We start from the raw sequence: 24,115 nt of genomic DNA, 5'->3' as shown, positions 1-24,115 counted from the left end.
ACGAGGAGCAAATGAGTTTCTTCAACAAGCATTCCTGGAGAACGGACAGTGTCCATTCAGGACACTGCGTATCAAAGAGAAACTGCCCAGAACAATGTCTGGTATGCCGATTGTTTATTTAGTCGAATATGAAAAGGAACATATCATTCTGTATCTGTCACAGCTCCCAGGCCTCCTCTCCCCTCCACTCCATAGATGCCCAACCTCCATTTTAAAGAATCCCCCACTGAGTGCACAGGGGGTGGGAGACAGGACCAGCACTTCCCACTGTGGAAATCGGTTGGGACAGACCCTCTCTCTCTCTGAACCACATACCTTCCTTTTCTGCACTGGCCCGTGGCAGGTGTAAGACAAACTGGGCCAACCAGTCCCATCCTTAGACAGCGGACACTCCTTTCTGATCGTGGTGGCCAAGGCTCAGAGGCCAGGCTCACGTCTGGCCCACCCGTCCGGTTCCCTCTGTTTTCATCCATCCCGCTGCCTCAGTCAGGTCTCAGGGAAGCAGGTCCCTTGCTCCCATCAGTAAGGACAGCCCCTCTCACTTGGGATCACTGCTTCAGCCTCTGACCCCCTTTTAATCTGCTTCTACTCTTGCCTGCCCTGCAGTCAGCTGTACAGCCGGCATTTAAAAAATAAATCGGGTCAGGTCACTTTCCAGCCAAGGGCCGTTTACCGGCACCCAGTGCGTTTGGAGTAAATCCCAAACCCTTCCCCATGCCGCAGGCTGTACTTGCCGGCAACCTTACTCCTTCCCACCTCTGCCACCCTCAGCTCCAGCTGTCCTGGCGAATGCGTCCTCCTCGGCATATCCATGTGACATCACGTCTGCCAGCCGCCTTGTCACGTGGCTCAATTCCTGACTTTATTCAGGTTCATGCTCCCATATCACCTCCTCAAAGAGGTTTTCCCCTGGCAGTCTTATTAAAAATAGCACCTCATCTACTATGTAGTCTCCTTCATTCTTCTTCCCAGTGTGTTTTCTTACCTAAAGTTCTATTCTTTCTCTGTTTCCAGTTACTATCTGTTTCACTCTCCAAAATGTAAGCTCTGTTAGGGTTGGATTTTGTCTTTCTGTCTCTCTTGGGATGAGAACTGTGCCTGGCACGTATCAGACAGCATAGCTAGAGATAGAAAGAATTAAGTGAAGTTAATACAATACTACTGTGATCAAAGATTTGACACCAGCGATGATTACTTTTATGTGTGGATGTTACTGGGCTATGTGGTGCCTATTTATTTGCTTAAAAATTATTCTGGGTGTGTCTGTGATGATGTGTTTGGGTAAGATTAGCATTTGAATCTGCAGACTGAGGGAAACAGCCCTTTCCACTGTGGCTGAGCCTCGTCCTATCACTGGAGGCCTGATTAGAACAAAAGGCAGGAGAAGGGGAAACTCACTCTACTTTCATGCTGGCACATGGGGTCTTCTACTGCAGTCAGACTGGGACTTTCACGCACCACCCACTCTCCCGGTCCTCAGGCCTTCAGACCTGGACTGGAACTGCACCTCGGCTCTCCCTGGGGTCTAGCTTACCCGTGGCAGAGCGTGCTCCTTCTCGGCCTCCATAGCTCATGAGACAATTCTTTATAATAAATGTCTATATATTCATATATATATATATATATATATATATATATATATGTATATACACACATATATGTATATCTCTGTTTTTCTGAAGAACCCTGACTAATATAACACCTTTTACATTTTTGAAGGCAATTGTTCTGGTTATTTAAATCATGGGTTATAGAAATAGCATCACATAAATTTAAAAAGTTTAAAAAAATAGAAAACTTGATAATCCCACTATTCAAATTCAATAGTTGTTCACATTTTATTGCACTTTCTTCCAGTATTTTCCACACACACCACTGTTTTTCAAAGACGTGATTATACTGTATATAATTCTATATCATTTTCATTAAATTATAGACATTTCCCATGGTTACTTTAGCCTTATAACCGTCATTTTTTAAATACCTCCAAAAAGGAGACTTAAATTCTCACTGCCTGTTTCAAATCTAATTTGTTTCCATTTTTCATCGTTGCAGTAATAAACACCTGCCTGCATAAAGAATTTTCCATATTTAGAATTATTTCCTCAGGATATATGGTCAAAAGTGAAATAATTGCTTTGAAGTCTGCAGATTTACTTAATACTCCTTTTACAAACTTCCAAACAGTTTCCTAGAAAGGCCCTTCCAATTTATACTCCCTCCAGCAGGATCTGAGTTTCCATCATATACACGCTGACCAGTGCGGCCGTAGAATTCTTTGATTTCATAATTAAATGAAATTGGGGAGTAGCATTTGGTAATTCAGCCTACTACAGATATTCTTACAGGCTTTTCTGCCTTATAGTAGTTTTGACACACGTTATAATGAGGTCCCCTTTAGGAGTATAATCGAATAATTGTATGTGCTACATTATCATACATATTCCTAGCAGAAAAGCTTCCGTTTTTGACTAGGCATTGGTGAGTACTGGATTTTATGTTGCAGATTTTACATGACAAGACTGAAAAGATGTTTCAAACATTAGCTTCTGGCTCTACATGTTTCAAACTTTGCTTCTTCTTCACTGCACTTGTCTGTCCACCAACAAAAAGCATGTTCTTTCACAGTGAGTTTGGACGTATGTCATATCTCCTCACAGCATATAGGGGTCCTTGATTCCTCATTCATAATTCTGAAATCTAGGAAGCTCTTAAACCAATGCTTTACTTAAATGGTGGCAACACCTCACTTGAACCAAAGGGGAGCTACCTAACATCCTTGTTGACCTCACATCAATTTTAATATGTATCTTTGTACAAGTGTTAGTGGTTGGTTGTGAGGTGCTGCCCATGTTCTTCTGGGGGTCTTACACACACCATTGTAAAAATTCTAAATTTTGAAACAAAGCAAAACTTTGGCCCTTAAGGAGCGTGGACTGTTACTATAGGTTGGGAAACTACTGCACTGTAACATTGTTTAATAGGCACAGAGATGTGATTATTTTCTCAGGCAAACATCTTTTTTATCTATTCTGACACCAACTGGCATACAGCAATTCCATTCTGGCACCAAACACCCAGAATTAGTGCACTCCCCACAAGTTAAAGGGCACAGCTCCAGCAAGGCTACCTTCACTTTAGACAACAGCCATGAGTGAGGTCCCCAAGGCACCCACACTTCTGACTAATAGGTTACAATTCAGGGGTTCCCATGGCCCCTGCTAATTTGACAGTTTGGTAGAACTACTCACAGAACTCAGGAAGGCACTATACTTACATGCAGTATAAGATACACAATTCAGGAGCAGCCAAATGACAAGAAAAATAGGCAAGTGCTGGGAGAGTCCTGAATGCAGAACTTCCATGCCCCCTCTCCATGAACCAGGACATGTCCCTCCCCCAGTACATCCTGTGTTGGCCAATCAGGAAGCTCCAACAAGCTTGGCATCCAGTTTCAGTAGTGAGGTCTCACTCTGTAGGCATGACTGATCAAATTGTTGGCCACATAACTGAACTCAATCTCCAGACCCCTTCCCTTCACCAAAGTCAGGCTGCCTCAGTCTCAGCCCTGAAGTCACGTGGTTGATTTTTCTGGTGGTCCGTCCCCCATCTTGAAATTATCAAGGGGCCAGCCCTGAGTCACCTCATTAGCATAAACTCAGGTGTGGCCCATGAGACTCAGAAATGACAAAGACGCTGCTAGCACTTGGGAAATTATTAGGGTTTTAGAAGCTCTGTGCCAGAAACCCTGGGCGAAGACCAGACAGTTTTTTTTTTTATTATACAACACCATTTCATGTCTGTGGACATCCCTAGAATCTCCTTCCTTCACCACTAGTGGGACGACTGGATACATACGATTAATGGCCCAGGTTCTGACTTCTATTCTTCTGTTGATGTGACACCCAATAGAAACAAAAACTTCTAGGATGTTCCCACTGGGTTAGTGCTTAACTCCAGTACTTTTTCTGCAACTGGGTAGGGAACAGGGAGATTTTTTGTTGAAATCATATAGATATTTTAGTCGTCGTCGGCAGCCGTCCGTCTCGAGAGACGATGGTGTAGCTTCTTAAGAGTCTATCTGCACCGCCGAGAATGGCTGTGCAGTCCGACTCGGGAGTGACACGGTATCTGTCTCCTCCCGTGTTGAATCCACATCTTGCGATGACGCTGGAGTGTCCTCTTCAGTGAAGCTGAAGCTACAGAGCCTGGGCAGGGTGATATGGAGGGTCTGCTGTTGCCCATGCAGCAGACCCCCCCTCTCTTCGCAGCTGAAGGGTCCAAGGGAAAGACGGAGTCAATACAGCTTGGCTTCAGGTGCGCCGCAGGAGTTGCCGGTGTTGACTACAACGTCAAACCGCCTTAGGGACTCCGGCTCCGGATTTTCTGTCGGGGTTTACTCCCTTAGCCTTTCCCCTGAAGAGGTATGCCGCAAGGCAGCGGAGGTTTTTTGGAGACAGAGTTTTCCTTCTCTGATGTGCCCTGACTGGAAGATCGAAGATATTTTAGTAAAGATACATAAATGTGCACAATCCTTTTGGTCAAAATTATTGCTTGATATCTTATAATTAATGCCATTCTGCTTTTCTATCTTCCTTATGTTTTCAAACTATTAGTTGCTGGCTTAGAGGAATGTCACTGATTTTTACATATTTATCTTCTTTCAGGCTTCTTTGCTCATAAACTCTTACTAATTCTAATAGTATTTAGGTTGAATCATTTGGATTTTTATCAGTATTAAACTAAATCATCCTCACATAAGATTATCCCTTTTTTTAAGTATATTTTATTGATTATATTGTTGCAATAGTTCCAATTTTTTCCCCTTTGCTCCCCTCCACCCAGCACCCCCCTCCCCCAGCAATGCCCCCCAAGTCCATGCCCATGGGTCATACATACAAGCTCTCCCGCTTCACTCTTTCATATATTCTTCTTTTTTTACTAAATAAATTATTGATTAGTTATTTTAACTAAGATTATCACATAAGATTATCCCTTTTTATACTTATAATACCTATTTCTGTTTAAGCCTTAGGCTATCCAAGACACGTAGAACACAATTAAATAATAAGTGTGATGCTAAGAGCTTGATTTTAATTCTTGATTCTGGTGTTTCATGATTAAGCACAACCTTAGCTTGGTGTATACTCTGTCTTGCTAATGATATAGACTTCAAGTTCTTAATATTAAGCATTTTTATTATTAGCAGATGTTAAATTCTAACATTATTAATTTTTGCATATTAGTTATTTTTAGGAGACTCAACAGAATCTTCTTTGGTTTATTTTTATTTTTATTTTTGTATATAAGTGTGTCTGGAATAATTATTCTAGAATATGGGATCATGTATAACAGCTAATGCGATCATTCTTATAAAGTCTTGGTTAAAGAACCCCACCAGATATTTTTACTGATATCTTTATTGTATTGCACAGGCTTTTCCTAACCCTTGGACTCAAGATTCTGATACTTACATGAGGAGACCAGATAAATTGCACGTTCTACTGCAGCCCTTTTTAGATAATGAACAAACAGAATGCAGGGCAAAAAGAAACCTCAACTAAGCTACCTTTAGAGAACAAATGTTTTACTTTCTCAGAGGTCAAGAAACCATGACCTTTGGGCCAAATCTCATCCATTCACCACCTGTTTTTATAAATCCAGTTCTACTGGAACACAATGAACTACACCCATTTATTTGTTTATTGTTGACGGTTTTTTCACGTTATAATGGCAAAGTTAAGAAATTGCAACAGAGACCCATGTAGCACAAAACATTTATCATTTGGCCTTTACAGAAAACATTGCCTACATCTGCTCTAGATACAAGTTAGTATTTTGAGAAAAAAAGAAATGAGAAGAAGGGATTCCACCGCTGGGAGCCTCTCGTGAGTTCATAGTTGGGTTATTTCTAGGCTGGACTGAAGTTTTCACTGGCTTTCTGATCAGCCTCCTGAGTAGCCACCAGCCCCTTCTATGGCCTGTGTGTCTTTTGGTCCTTTAAACGACTTCTGTGAAAAGAGGCATCTTTGAGACATGGGAATCTGGCCAGGCAAAATCACTGGGAAGGGGCAGATTTGGCAGTGGTAAAGGCAAACCAGTGAAGGCAGCTCCAGGTGAAATTTGCCTCTCAATGGCTCAAACCTGCCTTGTCATCATACCTGTTGGCATCGAAGCCAATGTGAGATATTTATTGGTTCACCTGGCCCAGGTAGAAATTCCCCTCCTTAAGTAGTAACGTGACACTAATTTGTGGCAAGGAAAGAATTCCATTCAATCAGACTCAAATGTAATATTGAATCATCTTAAAAAATAATTTAAAAATTCTGATGCTTAACCCCGGTCAATTCAATATTCTAAAAATATGTGATTATGACCTCAGGTAAGATTGATTTTATTATATGAATCTTTTGTTAATATTTTACACCATAAATCCCTTTTTCAATCACAAGTAGCTGAATTATGCTGAGTTGGAGACATGGACCGCCCCTGAAGTAAATTCAAACAATTTCAAACCATTGAAAATTTACTCTTTAAAACAAGAGCTTGTAGCCGAGACCATGGGAGTCAAGGATTAACTGGACACCTGGAAGGCCTCTGATTTAATGTCCATGTAGAATATATCATGTATTAAAGTAGAGGGAATAAAACTGAGCTGATCTGAAGCTTGCACGTATATTAAAGCGCAATGGTAACTGCAGAAATTGTTTACCGCCTTGAGTGGCAAAAGATTTTTTGCTGAACAGAGTATTTGATCATTGACATCATATAGCATTATCAGGGCATAGTGATGATAAAAAACAGACCATTTTTAGTTTGCTTTAGTACTGTTGTTAGGTTGGTTTTGGATAATGAACCTTCTTATTGCCCGATCCAGGATGCTGCCACTGCGGGGGTAGATGTGGCGCCCACGGGCAATGCACAGCTTACACAGTCTCTGGCATCCTGTGTCTGTACTGCCTATGACTCTTCAGACAATCGCCTGGCTTTTGCCTTCTCTTCTGTAAAATGTGTATACTAATGACTTCCTCATAGAATTCTTTTGAGGATTATATATGAAGGGAGTATGATACTTCAAATGCTTGGTAACAGCATATGCCATTATTAGCTCAAGGGAAGAGATGGTCTTGTTTGTCTCTTTTTTTTTTTCAACAATAAAACAATGGCAAGGGCAGCATTGACATGGTTGAGATGAACCTCTTATCCTTTTAGCCTCAGAAAATGTTTGAAGGCACGATAAAAAGTAAGATATTGTCCCCACCCAAAACCTTCCCCGAGTTTTCCTACAGACATGCACTGTACTCCTGGGAGTGGCTCCGAGACTGGGTTTTTGTTTCGAGTTCCGGCATAGGAAACGGACCCACCACCTCACCCACAGTATCTGCCTTTGCCTTACTTCAGCTTGCTGCTGAAAAGGCACGGTGGACAGAACAGGAGTCCGAGGGCAGCTGGACAGGAGTTCTAATCCCACTGCCCCTTCTTATGGGCTGTGTGATTTGGGGCGTTTTACTCAACATCTCTGAACATAACTATTCTTGCCATCCATGGGAGAAATATTCCCCCTTCCATGGGATTATCATGAGAATCAAATAAAGTAGCATTGCATACCCAGTATGATGTCTAGCATAGGTCAGTGCTTGTAAGTGTTAATTTGCTAATATCTCCTTTCAAGCCTTTTTGTGTTGTGTGTGGGAGAAGAAGGAAGGGGGAAGCAGGAGGCTAGACAGAGAAATCATGTGATGTCTGCAAAACACAGCAGGTTTCTTGGCAAAGGCGTTCAGAGCAAGAAGCCGCACTCAACCCAAGTTGTGTCTATGATCACAGGCTCCACCCTGTTGCTTGCAGATAGGTTATTCTGGAATGGCAAATATTAGACCCAGGCAAACGTGGCTTTCGTGAGTTTCTTCTGAGCTTCTTTCTGAGAAGTGTCACTTTGTGTGTCATCTCTCCACCTCTGCCTGTTCCCTGGCCTCTGCGATGTGGCCCCCATGATGGTGCCTGAGTTGTTACCAGGGTAATGAAGGTGTCCTTGGCTCAGAGTGTGTTGATCTGGGCATGAATGGCTGGTCAGGGCTTCACGACCAGGGACTCCTGATATTCAAGGGCAGCTCTAGTATTAAGACGTCGTGAAAACTGCCGGCCCCGTGGAGGCTTGCTCACTCCTTCCCCTCATTCAGGATTTCAATTTGTTTTCATGTCCAAGGCATTCAGTACAGGGGTTACAGGACTTTTGATCATGGTGTTTGGTGACATGTTTTTGACCCTGAAAGATCCTCCTGTTATGGACTCAGTATCTGTGCTTTCCCCAAATTCCTGTGTGGAAGCCCTAAACCCTGATGTGGCGGGGTTAGGCAATGAAGCCTTTGAGAGGTAGGTAGTTTTCGGTGAGGTCATGAGGGTAAGGTCATGGTGGGATTGGTGGCCTTATGTAGCGCAGGAGCCCAGATCCAGGCAGGTGTACTTTGGATTCAGCGAGACCGAGAAACGACCGTGGAGAGATGGAGAGGGAATTCATACCAATTTAATCTCATGGCAGCCAGAGAGAACAGCCATCAGATCTGCCTTTCAGTCTAGTCTCGCGGCGTCGCATGAGGACAGATGCCAAAGGATCATCTGCCTTCAGTCTTGTGGCAGCAGGCAAGGACAGGAATGCTAAGATCTGCCTTCAATCTTTCGGCAGTGAGCAAGGACAAGGGACAAAGCATGTGCACAGCCTGAACAGCAGGGGCTCATATATATACGTGAAATTAACAAAGGAGACACGCAGTCAGGCTGAGCTGTGTAATGCTTATGCAAAAGGAATTCTCTTACATAAGGGGGACCTAGAAAAATGAAAATACATGCGTGTGGACGTAAGGATCCAGGCTATGTCACCTTGACACGACACGCCCCCTCTCCAGGATCCCTACCTCCTCACGCACATATTTTCATTTTTCTAGGTCCTCCTTATCTAAGAGAATTCCTTCTGCGCCAGCATTACACAACTCAGGTTGGCCGCCTGCCACCTTTGTTAACTGCTTGTATATATACGGGCCCCTGCTGTTCAGGCAGCGTGGATGGTTTTGGCTACTGTGACTCCCCTAGTTCTCATCTGCCGCAGCGAGACTGAAAGCAGATGCTTTGTCCCTTGTCCTCGTTTACCACCATGAGATTGAAGGTAGATCCTATTGTTCCTGTCCTCTCCCGCCACCACGAGACTAGACTGAAAGGCAGATTTGATTGCTGTTCTCACCCTCTGCTGTGCCCTCTCCAATCTTCCACTATCATTTTTTGGTCTTGCTGAATCCAGAGTAGACCTGCCTGGAGCTGGGCTCCGGTGCTACACCTTATAAGGAAAAAATCAGGGAGCTTGCTCACCCTCTTTCAGGCATGTGAGAATAAAGCAAGAAGGCAGCCTTCTGCAAGAGAGCTCTCACTGAGAACCTTGGACTTACCAACCTCAAGAAGTGTGAGAAAATATGTTTCTGTTGTTTAAGCCACACAGTCTATAGTATTTTGTTATAGCAGCCAGAGCTGATTAAGACATCTTAGAAATGTGTGTTTAATGGAGTCACATACACCCACGTTCCAATCCTAGCTCTACAACCATGTCATGTGACCTTGGATAAGTCATGTAACTTCTTTAAGTGCTTCCCTCCCCCAGGGCACAACCTTTCACCATCATTCTGTATTTATTGTTTCATGAATGCAGAATCCAATTTTCTTTTTAGGATACTGAGAACATACAGGTCAATTAAATTTTTTAAAAAAACTGAAAATCACCTTTGAACCAATCACCTCAAAATTACCTCTATAAACCATATAGTGGATGTCCTTTGGGTGTTTTATCCCATGTGTTCATGTGTGTGTTTCTGTGCATAACCAAAATTAGGTTCACAATATATATATCCTTTTCTTATTTGCTTCTTGGCTTTCATAATATTCATATGGGAACTATATCCCAGTGTCCATTCATATCCATCTATATCGTAAGATTTAGTGGTGGCTTGGCAATTCACAGCCTAGTTTTGACAACCAATATGTGGCCTTTGAATATTAAGTTGTTTCTAATTTTTCACCTTTATAGATAAGTTAAAGTGAGTATCCCCATCCTCAGATCTTTTCACATTTGTATAAATATCTTTTTAGGATAAAATCCCCAGAAATAATTTTTTTCATTAAAGGTATACACACTGTTTCCCAGTAATACCATTTTTATTAAAGTGAAATTTGCATAATATATATTTTTGGATTTTTAAATTTTATTCAATTTATTGGGGTGACATTGGCTCATGGGGTTTCAACTATACAGCTCTAGGGTGCACGATCTGTAAGTTGCACTGTGTGTCCACCACCCAAAGTCGCGTCATGTTTCATCACCGTGTGTTTGACCCCCTTCACCCTTTATTACCCTCTCACCACCTTCCCTCTGGGCACCACCATACTGTTGTCTGACTGTGTCTATGAGTTTCAGCCTTATAGCCCACATGTGAGTAAAATTATGTGGTTCTTAGTTTTTAAGGATTGAGAATATACTGCCAAACTCTTCTTTGGAAAGTTTAACTCCGTGGAGCAGTATCTTAAGGTGCCCATTTCTCCACAATATAGCAAACACTGGGAGTTATTATTCTTCCTTTTTATCTCAATCTAATAGGCACACAGTGGTATTTTGTCATTGCTTTATTATAGGTTGTGTTTACTTCATTATTGATGAGATTAAGTTTAATCTGTTTATTGATCATTTGTATATTTTTCCTTTGAAAATGGCAGGCTTACATTCTTTGCCTATCTTTCTATTGGCGTATTTGCCTTTGTTTTTAAATGTATAAAATATTCTTATAAAGATACATTTTGTCATTTATAGTGCAAAAAATATTCATTTCAGTTTGTCTTAGACAATTTAACTCTGTTTATGGTATTTTAACCATTTGCAATATGTTTTGTGTGATGTGGCCGTATTTAGCTGTAGTTCCTTTTATGGTTTTGGCCTCTGGGGTCATGCTTTGGGAGTCCATCCCCACCCTGTGATTAGGTAAATGTAAACCAGATGTCAGCTCAGTCACTCCAGCTGTGGCATCGGCGATCACAGGCTTTGTATGCATAAAACTCAGCCCATTCACTGGTTTCCACAACAAATCCACCCCCAGCAGCTGTTCTGTGGAGACTGGGGGAAGGCACAGGGTGGGAGTTCATGATGAAGGACCCATCACGATTCAGTACAGCCACCCTGCTGTCTCTTTCCCTTCTTGCCAAACCTGCTCTCCATTTCTCCCTCTACTGAGCATGAAAACTTCATCAGTTATGCAGAGCAATTAATGAACTGTCTTTTCATATGTGAGCATTTCTTAAAGGTCTTCACCTGCAACCCACGCAGGTTATCAAGCATTACTTCCAAACAGATAGACTATTGTCTTCCAAAAGAATTTTTTAAGTCTATTTTATTGATGATGTTGTTATAGTAGTCTCAATTTTTTTCTTTTGCTCCCCTCTTCCCAGTATCCCCCCTTCCCTCCAGCAATCCCACCCCCCTTAGTTCATGTCCATGGGTTGTGCATATAAGTTCTTTGACTTCACCCTTTCCTATATTATTCTTAACTTCCCCCTGTCTATTTTGTACCAACTGATTATGCTTCTTAGTCCCTGCACCATTTCCCCATTTCTCCCCCTCCCCCCTCCCAGCTGACAACCCTCCAAATGATCCCCATACCTATGATTCTGTTCCTATTCTGGTTTGCTTAGTTGGATTTTGCTTTTATTTTTAGGTTCAGTTGTTGATAGATGTGAGTTTGTTGTCATTTTAATGATCATATTATTAATCTCCTTTTTATTAAATAAGTCCCTTTAACATTTCATATAATAAGGGTTTGGTGATGATGAACTCCTTTAGCTTTACCTTGTCTGGGAAGCACTTTATCTGCCCTTCCATTCTAAATGATAGCTTTGCTGGATAGAGTAATCTTGGTTATAGGTCCTTGCTTTTCATCACTTTGAATACTTCTTGCCAGTCCCTTCTTGCCTGCAAAGTTTCTTTTGAGAAATCAGCTGATAGTCTTATAGGCACCCCTTTGTAGGCAACTCTCTGCTTTTCTCTTGCTGTTTTTAAGATCCTCTCTTTATCTTGAATCTTTGGCATTTTAATTATGAAGTGTCTTGTTGTAATCCTCTTTGGGTCTAGCTTTTTTGGGACTCTGTGCTTTCTGGACTTGTATGTCTATTTCCTTCACCAAATTTGGGAAGTTTTCCTTCATTATTTTTTTACATAAGCTTTCAATCTCTTGCTCTTATTCTCTTTCTGGCACACCTGTGGTTCGGATGTTGGCACGTTTAAAGTTGGTCCAGAGATTCTCAAGCCTCTCCTTATTTTTTTCAATTCTTCTTTCCTCATTTTGTACTAGCTGACTGTTTTTTTCTTCCTTATGTTCCCAATAATTGATTTGAACCTTGGTTTCCTTCTCTTCACCATTGGTTTTGTGTGGGTTGTCCTTCATTTCAGTTATCATAGCCTTCACGTCTTCCTTGATGCATTTGCCATACTTAAGCATATTTGTCAAGTCTGCGAGCATCTTTATCACCAGTGTTTTGAACTCTTCATCTGTTAGGTTGACTATCTCCTCGTCACTTAGTTCTCACACTGGAACCTTGATCTGTTCCCTCTTCTCTGTCTCCTCATCTTGACAGGCTCCTGTGTTTGTTTGCCTCTGTGTCTTTGATAGAGTTGTTGCACCTGTTACATTGTAAGGGGTGGAGCCTTAGGTATTCGTCAGTACAGGGCGACCTGTTTAACCACATTGAGGTGCTGTGGGGGGGAGGGGTCTGAGAGAGAACAATGCCGCTTGCTCAGCACTCACCCCCTTTCCAGGTAGTTCTCCCACTTTGTATGGGCCTGGCGCCTCTCTAGCTGTTGCCCTGGCCATCATTCCCAGAGTGGGTGGGTCTATGGGCATTCTAGGACTCTGCTGAGAGACTGACAGTTTCTCCCTCTGCCCAAAACCCCACTGATTTTCACAGTCAGAAGCAATGAGGCTTTATTGTCCCCAGTGCTGAAACCAGGAGCTGTGCAGTCTGGTCTGGTGCTGGAAGCACTCCCCAGGTGTCCCTCTCGACTTTTTAAAAAATGTTTGACTTTGCTTTCTGCTGGCCTGCTGCTGCTGCTGCCACCGCTGCTGCCACCACACCGTGTCCTCTCCGCCATGGCTCCACCCCTCCTACCTGTCTGGATGAGTATTTTTTCTTTATATCTTTGTTTGTTGGACTTCTCTGCAGCTCAGTATTCTAGAACTTCTGGTTTTCTCTATTTTGAGGTAGTTGTATTCCTTCTTAGTTGTAGAGGGAGAAGCAGCATGTCTGTCTATGCCTCCATCTTGGCTTGAAGTCTCCCTAAAATATTTTGGTGAATACGTTTTACTCCATCTCATTATGTGAATACATTGCTATATTTTCTTTGAGTGAATAGTTTTATACTTAACATTTGAATATATATGCTACTGGGAAGTTTTCTTTTTGTTTCTGGAGTGTAGAACTGCAAGGTAACTATTGAAATTCTTGTCTTCCCTGCTCCAACAATGATCACTATACTGGGAACTATAGGAGGCCTCAGGTGTACTTGTCCCCCTTTGTACCCTTAGTTCCTTTCACAGTAGATGCATAGTAGGCACTTACAAAATAAATGTGGAATGAATGGGGAGCATGCAGTGAAAAATTACTGAGTCCAAATTTTGACTTTCTCTAATTAAAATGAGACTTGCCTTTTCCAAATGCAACTCAGGAATTCTTTCTCTACTGAACCAACTAGAATTTTCTGTCTTTGTTTACAGTGCCTTGTAGAGGAAGATTTGTTTTAGCCTGTCCTGGATCTCTTGTCCTCCTTTTGATAGCTGCACCCTAATTTCTCTTTGTGGACCTGAGAGTGAGCATAGCGAGCTGCCTTGGACCCATCAGAGCGCTGAATTCTTATGACCACAGTCATTGTTTCAATAGTGGGCATATGGCACATCGAACCAATGAGAGGTTCCCCGGGACTTCTGGTGGGAGTTTCAGGAAAGAGAGGCCCTCTTTGCAAGGAGGTAGAGGTCAGGGTGCTAAACTAACATCAGTGTGAATAGATGGTCTATAGTGACCATCTTTGGCAACCTAGAGAGATAAGCCAACATAGAGGAAAATGGAACTGAGATATAGAGACAGATTTCTAAAAGGATTACTAGGAGAATATGTTTATTTATGAGAACAAAGTCTTCTTTTAGGCTTAAGCCAATTTGACTTAGTTTGTTGTCCCTTGCACCACCAAATAGTGTTCACCATCTCAACTTTGACAAATAAGCATATTATAACCCTATTATCAAGAACGGATGCTCACTAACACAAAGATCTCCAAGTCAGTGGCTCTTCTGATCACTGCTGCTCCAGTCTATCCCTGTGACTTCCTGGGATACATTAGGATCAACTAAGCTCCTACTAGGCATCATGCATGATGAATACATGCTTAATCTCTACTTCTCCTACCAAGTACATCGGGTTACTCATGAGGAGCTGAGGTTTTACTAGACCACGTAAAATGAAGGAGTTCCACAGGTGGCAATGGAAAGGCATGATTTTAAGTGCTGTCTCTGAAGCTAGATCACTGAGGCCTGGATATCTAGTTCAACCACCTAATAGCTACAGAACTTTGGAGAAGTTACTTCCATTATCTGTGCCTCACTTTCCTCATCTACACATGAGGATAGTAATAGAACCATATCGTAGAGTTGATTAAAGGACCCAATAAGATAATACATAGATACAAAGGACAGCAGTTCCCAATCAGTAAGTGCTCAGTAGGAATTAACTATTACAGTGTCCTGGTGAAGACAGGGCTGGTCTGGGCCGTCAGAAGCTCATATTTCCAAGAAATACACCCTATCCCTTGGATAACCCATAAAGAACTCTAAAATCTCTTCAACTTAGTGTTGCCAGGGCACATCTCACACCCTTCCTATCATGCTGACCACAGAACAGGAAGGATGTGAAGCTTAGGGTGCTGGTGCTATCTTCTGCTCTGAGTGGGGGAAGTGTGTGTGTGTGTGTGTGTGTGTGTGTGTGTGTGTGTGTGTGTGTGTGTGAGAGAGAGAGAGAGAGAGAGAGAGAGAGAGAGAGAGAGAGCTAATACCATTCCTTGAGCCCTGAGAAGGCATCTTGGTCCTTGTGCTTCCCATTTATAGGAGCCAATAAATCTCACTTTTACTTAAGCAAATGTAGGTAGAGTCTTTGTCAAAACTGAAATAGTCCAACAAACACAGTCCCCCAGATTTTAAAAGGACTCCGTGATGAATATCACCCTCTCCTAACCCCTAATGAGTTATATTTCTCAGTCAGAGCAGAGCGTAGGTTACTGCCCTCATTCATTCATTCGTTCATTCATTCATTCGTTCATTTTGCACATGGTAATTGAGCATCCGCCCTGCACACACATGACTTAAGCGTCTCTGCACTGTCATGACATTAGCCGGATGGTCTCACTTGGTCACTGTGAAGCCCTCTCTTATCCTTTGTAAATCGGTGCTAATTATCCCTAACTTCCAGGATTGTCATGGTGACCAAAAAGACTTATAGTCTGAAAACTCTGACATGCTCTATAAATATGGGATGATGATAGCTCTGGGTTCTGGAAATCTGAGCAGGGAACAAGACTTCTACAGTACTGTAAATGCTGATTTTACAGCTCCTTCAGGAAACAGGTAGAATATAATGGTTAGTTAAAATGTCTGTGGCAAATTAGACCTACTACAAGGGTTCCACACATGAGTTAGCACAGAGAGACATGTGGTGACAAACATGTAAGTCTGAAGCTCTCTACTGATTACATGAATTTTTTCGTAGACTTTCTTGAGTCTTGCAGGAATTCTTTCAAAGGCAGAGTAAAACAATAGGAATATAATTCTTGCCACCATGAAATAAGGTAGACTGCAATAAACATAAAGTAAATTTAAAAGTGGACTTCTAAAGCATCCTCCATGTACTATGCACTATGCTAAGAACTCTAAATGATTTTCTCAGTTAAATTTCCCACCATCCTGTGAGTTTTCTTCATTTTGTAGCTGAGAAAACTGAGGCTCAGAGAAGTTACGTGTCTAGCCCCAAATCATAGCGCTTGATAATGAAAGGGCATGTCAAGGGTAAATATGGTTTTCTCAATAAATTTTTGTTGGGAAGCCTTTGTAGAAGGTACAACATCTTAGAGTTGGTGGAGCTTAGACATGGGAAGGTGGAGTAGTGGGGAAGGCACTGGAAGCCACATGAATGGCAGGAAGAAAGACAGAAATCAAGAGCCAGATGCATGAATGGAAAACAGAAAGCAACGCTGATTGAGCAATAAGTTGAAAAAATAGTTTAGAGACAGATTGTGGTGCACTGAATGTCAGGGTCAGGAGTCTAAGCTTATTTTATAGGCAATGGAGAGAAACAAAGTTAAAGCCATGAAATGACATAATCAAAATGCTACCTAAAGTGGCCCCTCTGCCTTCCATGTGCAGAGCAGACAGAAGAAAATGGTCCTGGGGTAGAGAGGTGCAGTGGGAGACCCCCTCGCTGCTACAACAAGACAGACTTCTGTCCGTGAAACGCGAAGAGGAAATTTGATCGTCAATGCGAAGGAGACGTTTTTCTGCTGAACTATTTCAGACATTTTCGTTTTGTTTGTTGGCTTTGTTTTTGCCGAAGTCTGGTTTAAAAATTTAATAAAGCTTGTGCTTGACTTTAAGATCTTGCAAATACACAGGCAGAGAAAAGGCTGCCCTCCCTGCAGTTTCTTGAGATTTCCTCATCCAAAGACTCCCTCTTCCTGCCAAGAATGTGCGTGACTGGAGCCAGCCAGCCCTGGCGAGGTTCCCTGGGTCCTCCTGGAGCCCCACCCCCACCACGGCTCTCACCGGAGTCCACGCTCCTGCCCAAGTTAGAGAACCTGCCACTGTCTTCGTTCCTCCCATCTGGTCCCACTCCCTCCCAGTTCAACGAGTTTGGCCTTCTGGATGAAAACTGGATATTTTGGACTATAAAGAAAACATGTTCTGTTTCCCCTGACAGCATCTCCAGGGTGGAGGGAAATAGACTGGCCTTTGTTACTTTGTCCATGGCAGAAGATTACAGGCGGTCCCCAAAGCTGGAGGCGGGGTGGCGGCAGGAGGTAAGGTCTGGTCAGTTGACTTAGCATAAGGCCTGTATTGTCCCAGCAGCCTCTTGGAGAAACAAAACTCTTTAAGGAGCTGAGCTGCCCACATGGGCTCAGCGCTGGTAGGCTTGGTTACCTAATGCCTTCCCATCCATGTCCCTCATCTTCTAGGTTCTTCTTGGGCTTCAGACGTAGCTACCACACTGACATGCAGGGTGGCATCTGCCTCCGATGAGATGCTTTGGGAAACAAAAGGTAAAGCAGAAACTTGAGGATAAAAAGCTGGACATGGAAAGATAGGAACGTGGAAAATCCACCATTAGCTAGGGAGCATTTATGAAATACTTCCCAGCCACTGGGAAGAGCTTGAGTTCGAACCCCAGACCACCCGCCTCTAACCTTCACATTCTCTTTGCCAACCCGGTGTTTTTTTTGTTTTGGGTTTTTTGTTTCTTTGTTTTGTTGGTTGGTTGTTTGGTGATCAGTGAAATCTTGTCCGCAGGTGAAATCTTACACAGAACACAAAGATGAAACTATATCTAAAACTCTAAATGGTATGCTAAAATAAACATAATCATTTTGTTTAAAACTTATAACATATTTAAAGGCAATGAGACCAATGAGTCATTTCTAATTAACACAAAGTATTAAAGTTAAAGTTATAGCTTTTCTGTAAGCTTCAGAATTTAATTTATTTTTCAATTTTGTTTTTATCGCGCAGAATTGAATAAATTTCTTTTTCACCCAGATACATAGTTGGAAAGGATTGGAGGTCCTTAAGTCACTCCTCTTAGTATCTCAGCATGTTCATTCCTCAGTAAAACGAGTCCAGATATTATAAAGCTAAATTTTTATTAATATTTAGCTATAATTCCACATTCTTTATCATAAACTTAAATGTCCAAGTCAGATAAGTAGTTCTTAAATCTTCAGTCATCTGAGAAATCACCTATGTTGATATTGTTGTCATGACAGCATGTCTAACATTTCGACTTTCCTTGCCTGGTACGTAATCATACATGGCTGTACTTATTTCAGAGTTCTTATGTATATGGGTATACATGAGGACACCCAAGTGAACCTGAATCTTTTTAAAAAGCAAGCAAGAAAGCAAACAAACAAACAAAAAGCTGTCCAAATTAATACTACATTCCAAAAATGTTTTTTAAAACTCACCTAATCCAGGAAACTAATGAACAAAACAAACAAATGAGCAAAATAGAACCAGAGGCATGGAAACAAGGACCAGACTGACAGTGACCAGAGGGGAGGGGGAAGGGGGTAAAGAAGGGGAAGGGTCTAGTCAGGGAACTAATATGAATGACCCATGGACATAGACAACTAAATGGGTATGGGCTGTGGGAGAGGGGGGACGTGGGTGGAACAGGGGAGAGAAAAGGGGGAAAAATGAGACAACTGTAATAGAGAAACAATAGGAAATAAATTTTAAAATATATAAATAAACAAGTAAGTGTTACATTCCAAACAAGTTTGAATCCTGGCTTTATCATTTATAGGCTGTGTGATCTTGGGAAATGTTCTTAACTTCTCTGAGACTTAGCAAAATGAAGATAACAAAATTCTCTCTCTAACAGATTGAATGGTGGCCCTCCAAAAGATGTATTCGTGTCCTAGTCCCTGGAACCTGTGAATATGATCTTATTTAGAAAAAGGGTCTTCTTAAGGGTAACTAAATTAAGGATCTGGAGATAAATTCATCTGAGATTATCCACGTGGGCCCTAAATCCAATAACGAGTGTCCTTATAAGAGACACGCAAGGGAGAAGGCAGATGTGGAGACAGAGGCAGAGATTGGGAGGATGCACCTGCAAGTCAAAGAATGCTAGTGGCCTCCAGCAGCTTGAAAAGGCACAGAACAGATTCTCCCCTGGAACCTGTGCTGAGAAGCATGTCCCCACCGACACCTGGATTCCAGAGAGAATCTGTGAGCGCAGAAGTTCCTGTGGCTGAAGCCAGGACGTTTTTAGTGGTTTGCTATGGCAGCCAGAGGACACCAGTGCACCCTTCTCCTGGTTCTGTGAGGATGGAATGAGGTGCCGACACACACTAGAGTCGGTGAGTTTAATCTTCTCCCCGCCTAAGGCTTTTCTGTGAAATGGTTGTGAGTACCACCTGCCTGGAATTGCAGTTGGCTATGAAAAGAGGAGGAATTACAGCAAAGGCAAGTAACTTCTATGGCAAGCCCCTCTCTTGTGTAATTCTCTTAAACAGCATTCCTCATGTTCTCTGTTTTGGCAAAAGTTGCCAAGGAAGTATGTTTATATCCTTTTTGCTGATAATAATTATTTTCAGCACTTCTGGACATACCTAAGAAAGCGTGGGGCTTGCTGATGGTCGGTAACAGAAGGCTCCAAATCAAATGCCTTAGATCCTCCCATGCACAGGGTCTCCTCTCTCACACCCACTGTCTCCGTAGGTGGACACTCCCAGGCCCAGGAAGGCCGCCAGCGAGTCCTCCCAGGAGTCAATTCCTGTGCAAGTTAATGCTTACACAGCGCTAAACCCAGCTTCCTGTGAGGTTCACCAACTGGCCCAAGTTTTTCTTCTGAATCAGGCCTGCTCTATCGTCTACACTTAGCCTTTCAAACATTGGTTTGAAAATAGAAATCAAGGGATGTCGGAGATTTCGCTGAGCAAATTGTATCCTGGGCTTGCAAGGTGCACTTCTGCATTGGGTGGTGAGCTCTCCATGCTGGATGACTTCCTCACCTTGTCATTGTCTTTTTGAAAGGGAAAGGCCTAGCATTTGACAGAGGATAAACTCCAGATAACTTTTAATCAATGCAGAATAAAGCAGGCTTATTGCTTCCTTTGATCTGGAACTTAAACTCCTAGTGATACTGCTTATTTTATTAACTTTCTAACTAGCTGTTTTGCTACAAGCTTGGCTTATTCTCAGAAAAGACGATTAGGGAGTTAAGAATGGAAGGTAGGGACTTCCGGCCAAGATGGAGGCTTAGACGGACACGCTAGGTCTCCCTCTACAACTATAGTGGAATACAACTACTTTAAAACAAAGGATAACTAGAAATTCCAGAAAATAAAGCTACACGGAAGCCCAACATATGAAGTTATAAACCAGCGGTGCCATTTGGGCAGGTAAGAGTTAAAGAAGGCAAAGCTGTTTTCGGAGCGGCGGGGCGGGGCGACGAAAAATCCTGGAGGCAATCAAGCCCCTGGCGTGAGCGACCCCGGCGCTGGGGAGAGCGGCCGCCGCATCGCCTTGAACAGTGAGGCCCAGGGGGGCGGGAGGACGGATCCCGGTCTCCTAGCTGAATAACTGTGTGAATCCATCTTGGACCCCCGCCCCCACAGAAAGCACCACAGAGCTGCGAAATAGGTCGCGGACAGGCAGGCGCCGGCGGTCGCTGATTTGTGACGCGTACGCAGGCACTGCCCCCGACAGCCGGCCCAGGAAAACAAAACGCATCTGTCAAAATGAGGCAGACAACTATAGAAATCCCGGTGGCACAGCTCACCAGGCAACAGATAGAGAACCTGACAGATGAACAGATAAGAAACCTGTCAGAGGCTCAGTTCTGGGCCATTGTCATCAGGTGGCTTACAGAATTCACAAAAGAGCAGGAAAAAGATAAGAAAGAAGCGAAAAACATTCATAACGAAAGGAACAAAACCGCATACGAGATAGAAGGAAAGGAAATAAAATCCAGAGTTCATTTCAACAAACTGGAATATGGAGAAGGAACAAGCAGTCAACCAATGCAGCAAGAGGAAATGGCAAGCAACAATGAGAGGATCAGAAACCTCTGGGACAGCTATAAAAGGCCCAACATAAGAATCATTGGTTTGCCAGAGAATGAGGAAGATGAACTAGAACTTGAAAAATTGAGTGAAAATATAATAAAGGAGAACTTCCCAGACTTGGGGAAGGGAATAGACTTGCAGATCCAGGAAGCAAGGAGAGTTCCCAAGAGACTGGACCCAGGGAGAACCACTCCAAGACACATTATAATCAAAATGTCAAAAATTAAAGATAAAGAGAGAATCTTAAAAGCAGCAAGAGAGAAGAAAAGAATTATGTACAAAGGGGTCCCAATTAGACTATCAGCTGACTTCTCAAGGGAAACCCTACAGACAAGAAGGGACTGGCAAGAAATATTCAAAGTAATGAAAATCCAAAACCTACAACCACGAATACTCTATCCAGCGAAATTGTCATTCAGAATAGAAGGACAGAGAAAGTGTTTCCAGGACAAAATAAAACTGAAAGAGTTCATTAGATCCAAACCACTGTTATATGAGAAGTTAAAGGGACTGGTTTAAAAAACAGAAGCTAGGGAGATGAAACAAAGGCAAACGAAACAGGCAACGAGAATGGAAAAGGAACTGTGGGTAAGGGAAACATAGTGGGGGGAGGCCAACAGGGAGGGGGAGTGGGGAGAGGGAGGGAGATGATATAAGAATTGGGGATCATGGTAGGAGGGAATGGAATAGACGGAGAGAGGTTGGGAGGAACTGTAAGCACAACTAATGGACATAATCTAAAAGGGGGGGACAACTGGAGGGAGGGGGCCACCGGGTGGAGGGGAGCAGAGGGAAGGGAAAGGGGCACAAATGTAATATTTTAATCAATAAAACACATTAAATCTGAAAAAAAAAAAAAAAGAAAAACCTGGCAAGACAGTCCCAAAGATAATAATCATACCATTTGGGAAGATTTCTCAGAGATTTTAATTGATTTATTAGTTGTTAAGTGATTAATAAAGCCTACTTTTAAAAAAAAAAAAAAAAAAAAAAAAGAATGGAAGGTAGATAGAAGTCCTAGAGGTTCACATGCTGGGCTTGGCTGTTTTACCTATAGATGATGGAAAGCATGATCTGTTACTAGACAGGGACTTGTGTCTCCTAAATGCTTCCTTTCCAATTGAATTTTAAATCAAAATAAAGAATTTTCCTTATGCTCTGTCTCTGTCCTGGATTGATGTGCCCATGGTTTGGCCCCATGGAAGCTCCCTTCTAGGGAGAGAGGCTGGATCATCACATATCTTCATCCATCCAAGCAGATTTCCATTTCTTATTTTTAAGCATATACATATTTTAAGCATAGCTAAATATATATACACATATATGTGTAATATATATATATTCAGTCATTCATGTTATCTTTTACTTAAAAACAAAATAAGAACTTGAGACGGACTGTCTTGCATTCATCCCTGTTCGAGCTCACCTTGGCTTTTGTCTCTCCAGGCCACTTTGAATTTTGATTCTGTCGTTTACTGTATTACCTCTCCCCCTCAGAATTGCTTCACCTTCATATTTTCCCACAAGCTTTCCATATTTTTTTCGCACGATGGAAGAAGGAGCCTGGCACATTTTAAGCACTTCTGAAATAAATAAATGTGGGGAAGGACTTCGGAATCCCACTGGCCATGGGATTATGGGAATTGACTCAAGTTTCCAAGATCTCAAAGGGCAGCGGGATCCCAGATGATAAGTGGGTTACCCCTTGGAAATCTGACTTCAAACAGAACTGCAGAGGCAAGCTGATTTGCACCCTCTATTCTAGGAGATGATGAACATGCTGACATCATGAGGGAATGAGGGGAGAGGGTCATAAATTCAGAGGCAGAGTGAAGGGAGAATGAAAACAGCGCTCATTTTAATAGCAATCTAGAAACAACCCAAATGGCTATTGACAGGAAAATGGGTAAATAATTGGTAGTGTATTTAGACAACAAAATAATACAGTGGTGGAAATGCCTGGGCAAGTTTCCATAGAACAAGGATCTTAGTAACATAACCCTCAGTGAAACCTGCATGGGACATGACACATGTCAATATGATTCAGTAATAACAGAAAACCAAAACATCTCTCGTCTGGCACAAACATATATGTGATAAGACTGTGTTCAAAAGAAGACCAAGGAAATGACAAATGTAAAATTTAGAACAGTGATTAACTCAGGTTGAAAAGGACAGGGGAGTGAACAAGTGAAAAGTGTATAAACCGGTGTGAAAAATTCTAGCTCCATCAAAGTCTGAGCTCTGGAGCTGCCCTGTGGGCTCATGGATGTTCATTAAACAGATTGACCATGACAGTGTGTAATGAACCAAGGTTTCTCATTGATCTAATTCTGTGCTCCGAAGATCCATCCGGTTTTTAAATGGTAAGCTGTTGGTTACATGCATGTAAATTTGAAGGCAAAGATGAGTACTAGAGAGAGAGAAAATGTCAAGTTATTGTTACATAGACAGTATTCAAAGCCTTTGGAAGAGTCAAGATAAAAGGGAGCAGGGAAAGGAGAGGGCCTGTGGTCTCCAGCGATTAGAGACACAGCCAAGGAGGCAGAACCAACTGCGAAGGATTGGCTCCTGAAGAAGTAGGAAAACCAATAGAGTGTAGAGTCATGGAGCCTAAGAAAAGAAAGTATCTGAAGCAAGTCAGTGGCTCTGTCAGGAAAAGTCAGGTTAAAAAAGTGGTCGTTGGATTTGACTAGCTTAAGATCACAGGAGACCTTGACTAAAAGGACCCTGTGGAGTGAGACGAGATGACACTTCTTCCTCTCCAGTGTGGCCACCCTGACTCAGACCCTTCTCATCTATCTTTGAGGTGACACCCCCTGCCCTAGTCTTACCCCTCACCAGCCTGCCTTCTCATCAGCACCATGGTAGGCCCAGGTCCAACCACGACTGCTCCCTACTTACATCTCTTGGTGCCGCAACTGTTTCATGATAAGGCCCTTCACGGGCCCCAAACAACCGTTCTTGCCCTGTTTCCCACACCGAGTACTCTTGTTACACTAGATGAGTGATTTTTCAACTGGTACGCCACAAGAATTTTTAAAACATGCAATACCTGACTATTTCATCAGGGGTGCTGACCTCTTTTCCCTAAGATTTTCAAATTAAAAAATGACAATAGCCATCCAGTGTGAATGCCCTGTCTTAAACCATAAATATCCAGGTCATATAATAGAGTTGCATTGTATCGGTCACGTCGCATAATAAGGT

This window comes from Furipterus horrens, unplaced genomic scaffold (genome assembly GCF_987537825.1).
Source record: "Furipterus horrens unplaced genomic scaffold, mFurHor1.1.pri manual_scaffold_2, whole genome shotgun sequence".
Classification (NCBI taxonomy): domain Eukaryota; kingdom Metazoa; phylum Chordata; class Mammalia; order Chiroptera; family Furipteridae; genus Furipterus; species Furipterus horrens.
This window is presented reverse-complemented; position numbering follows the sequence as displayed.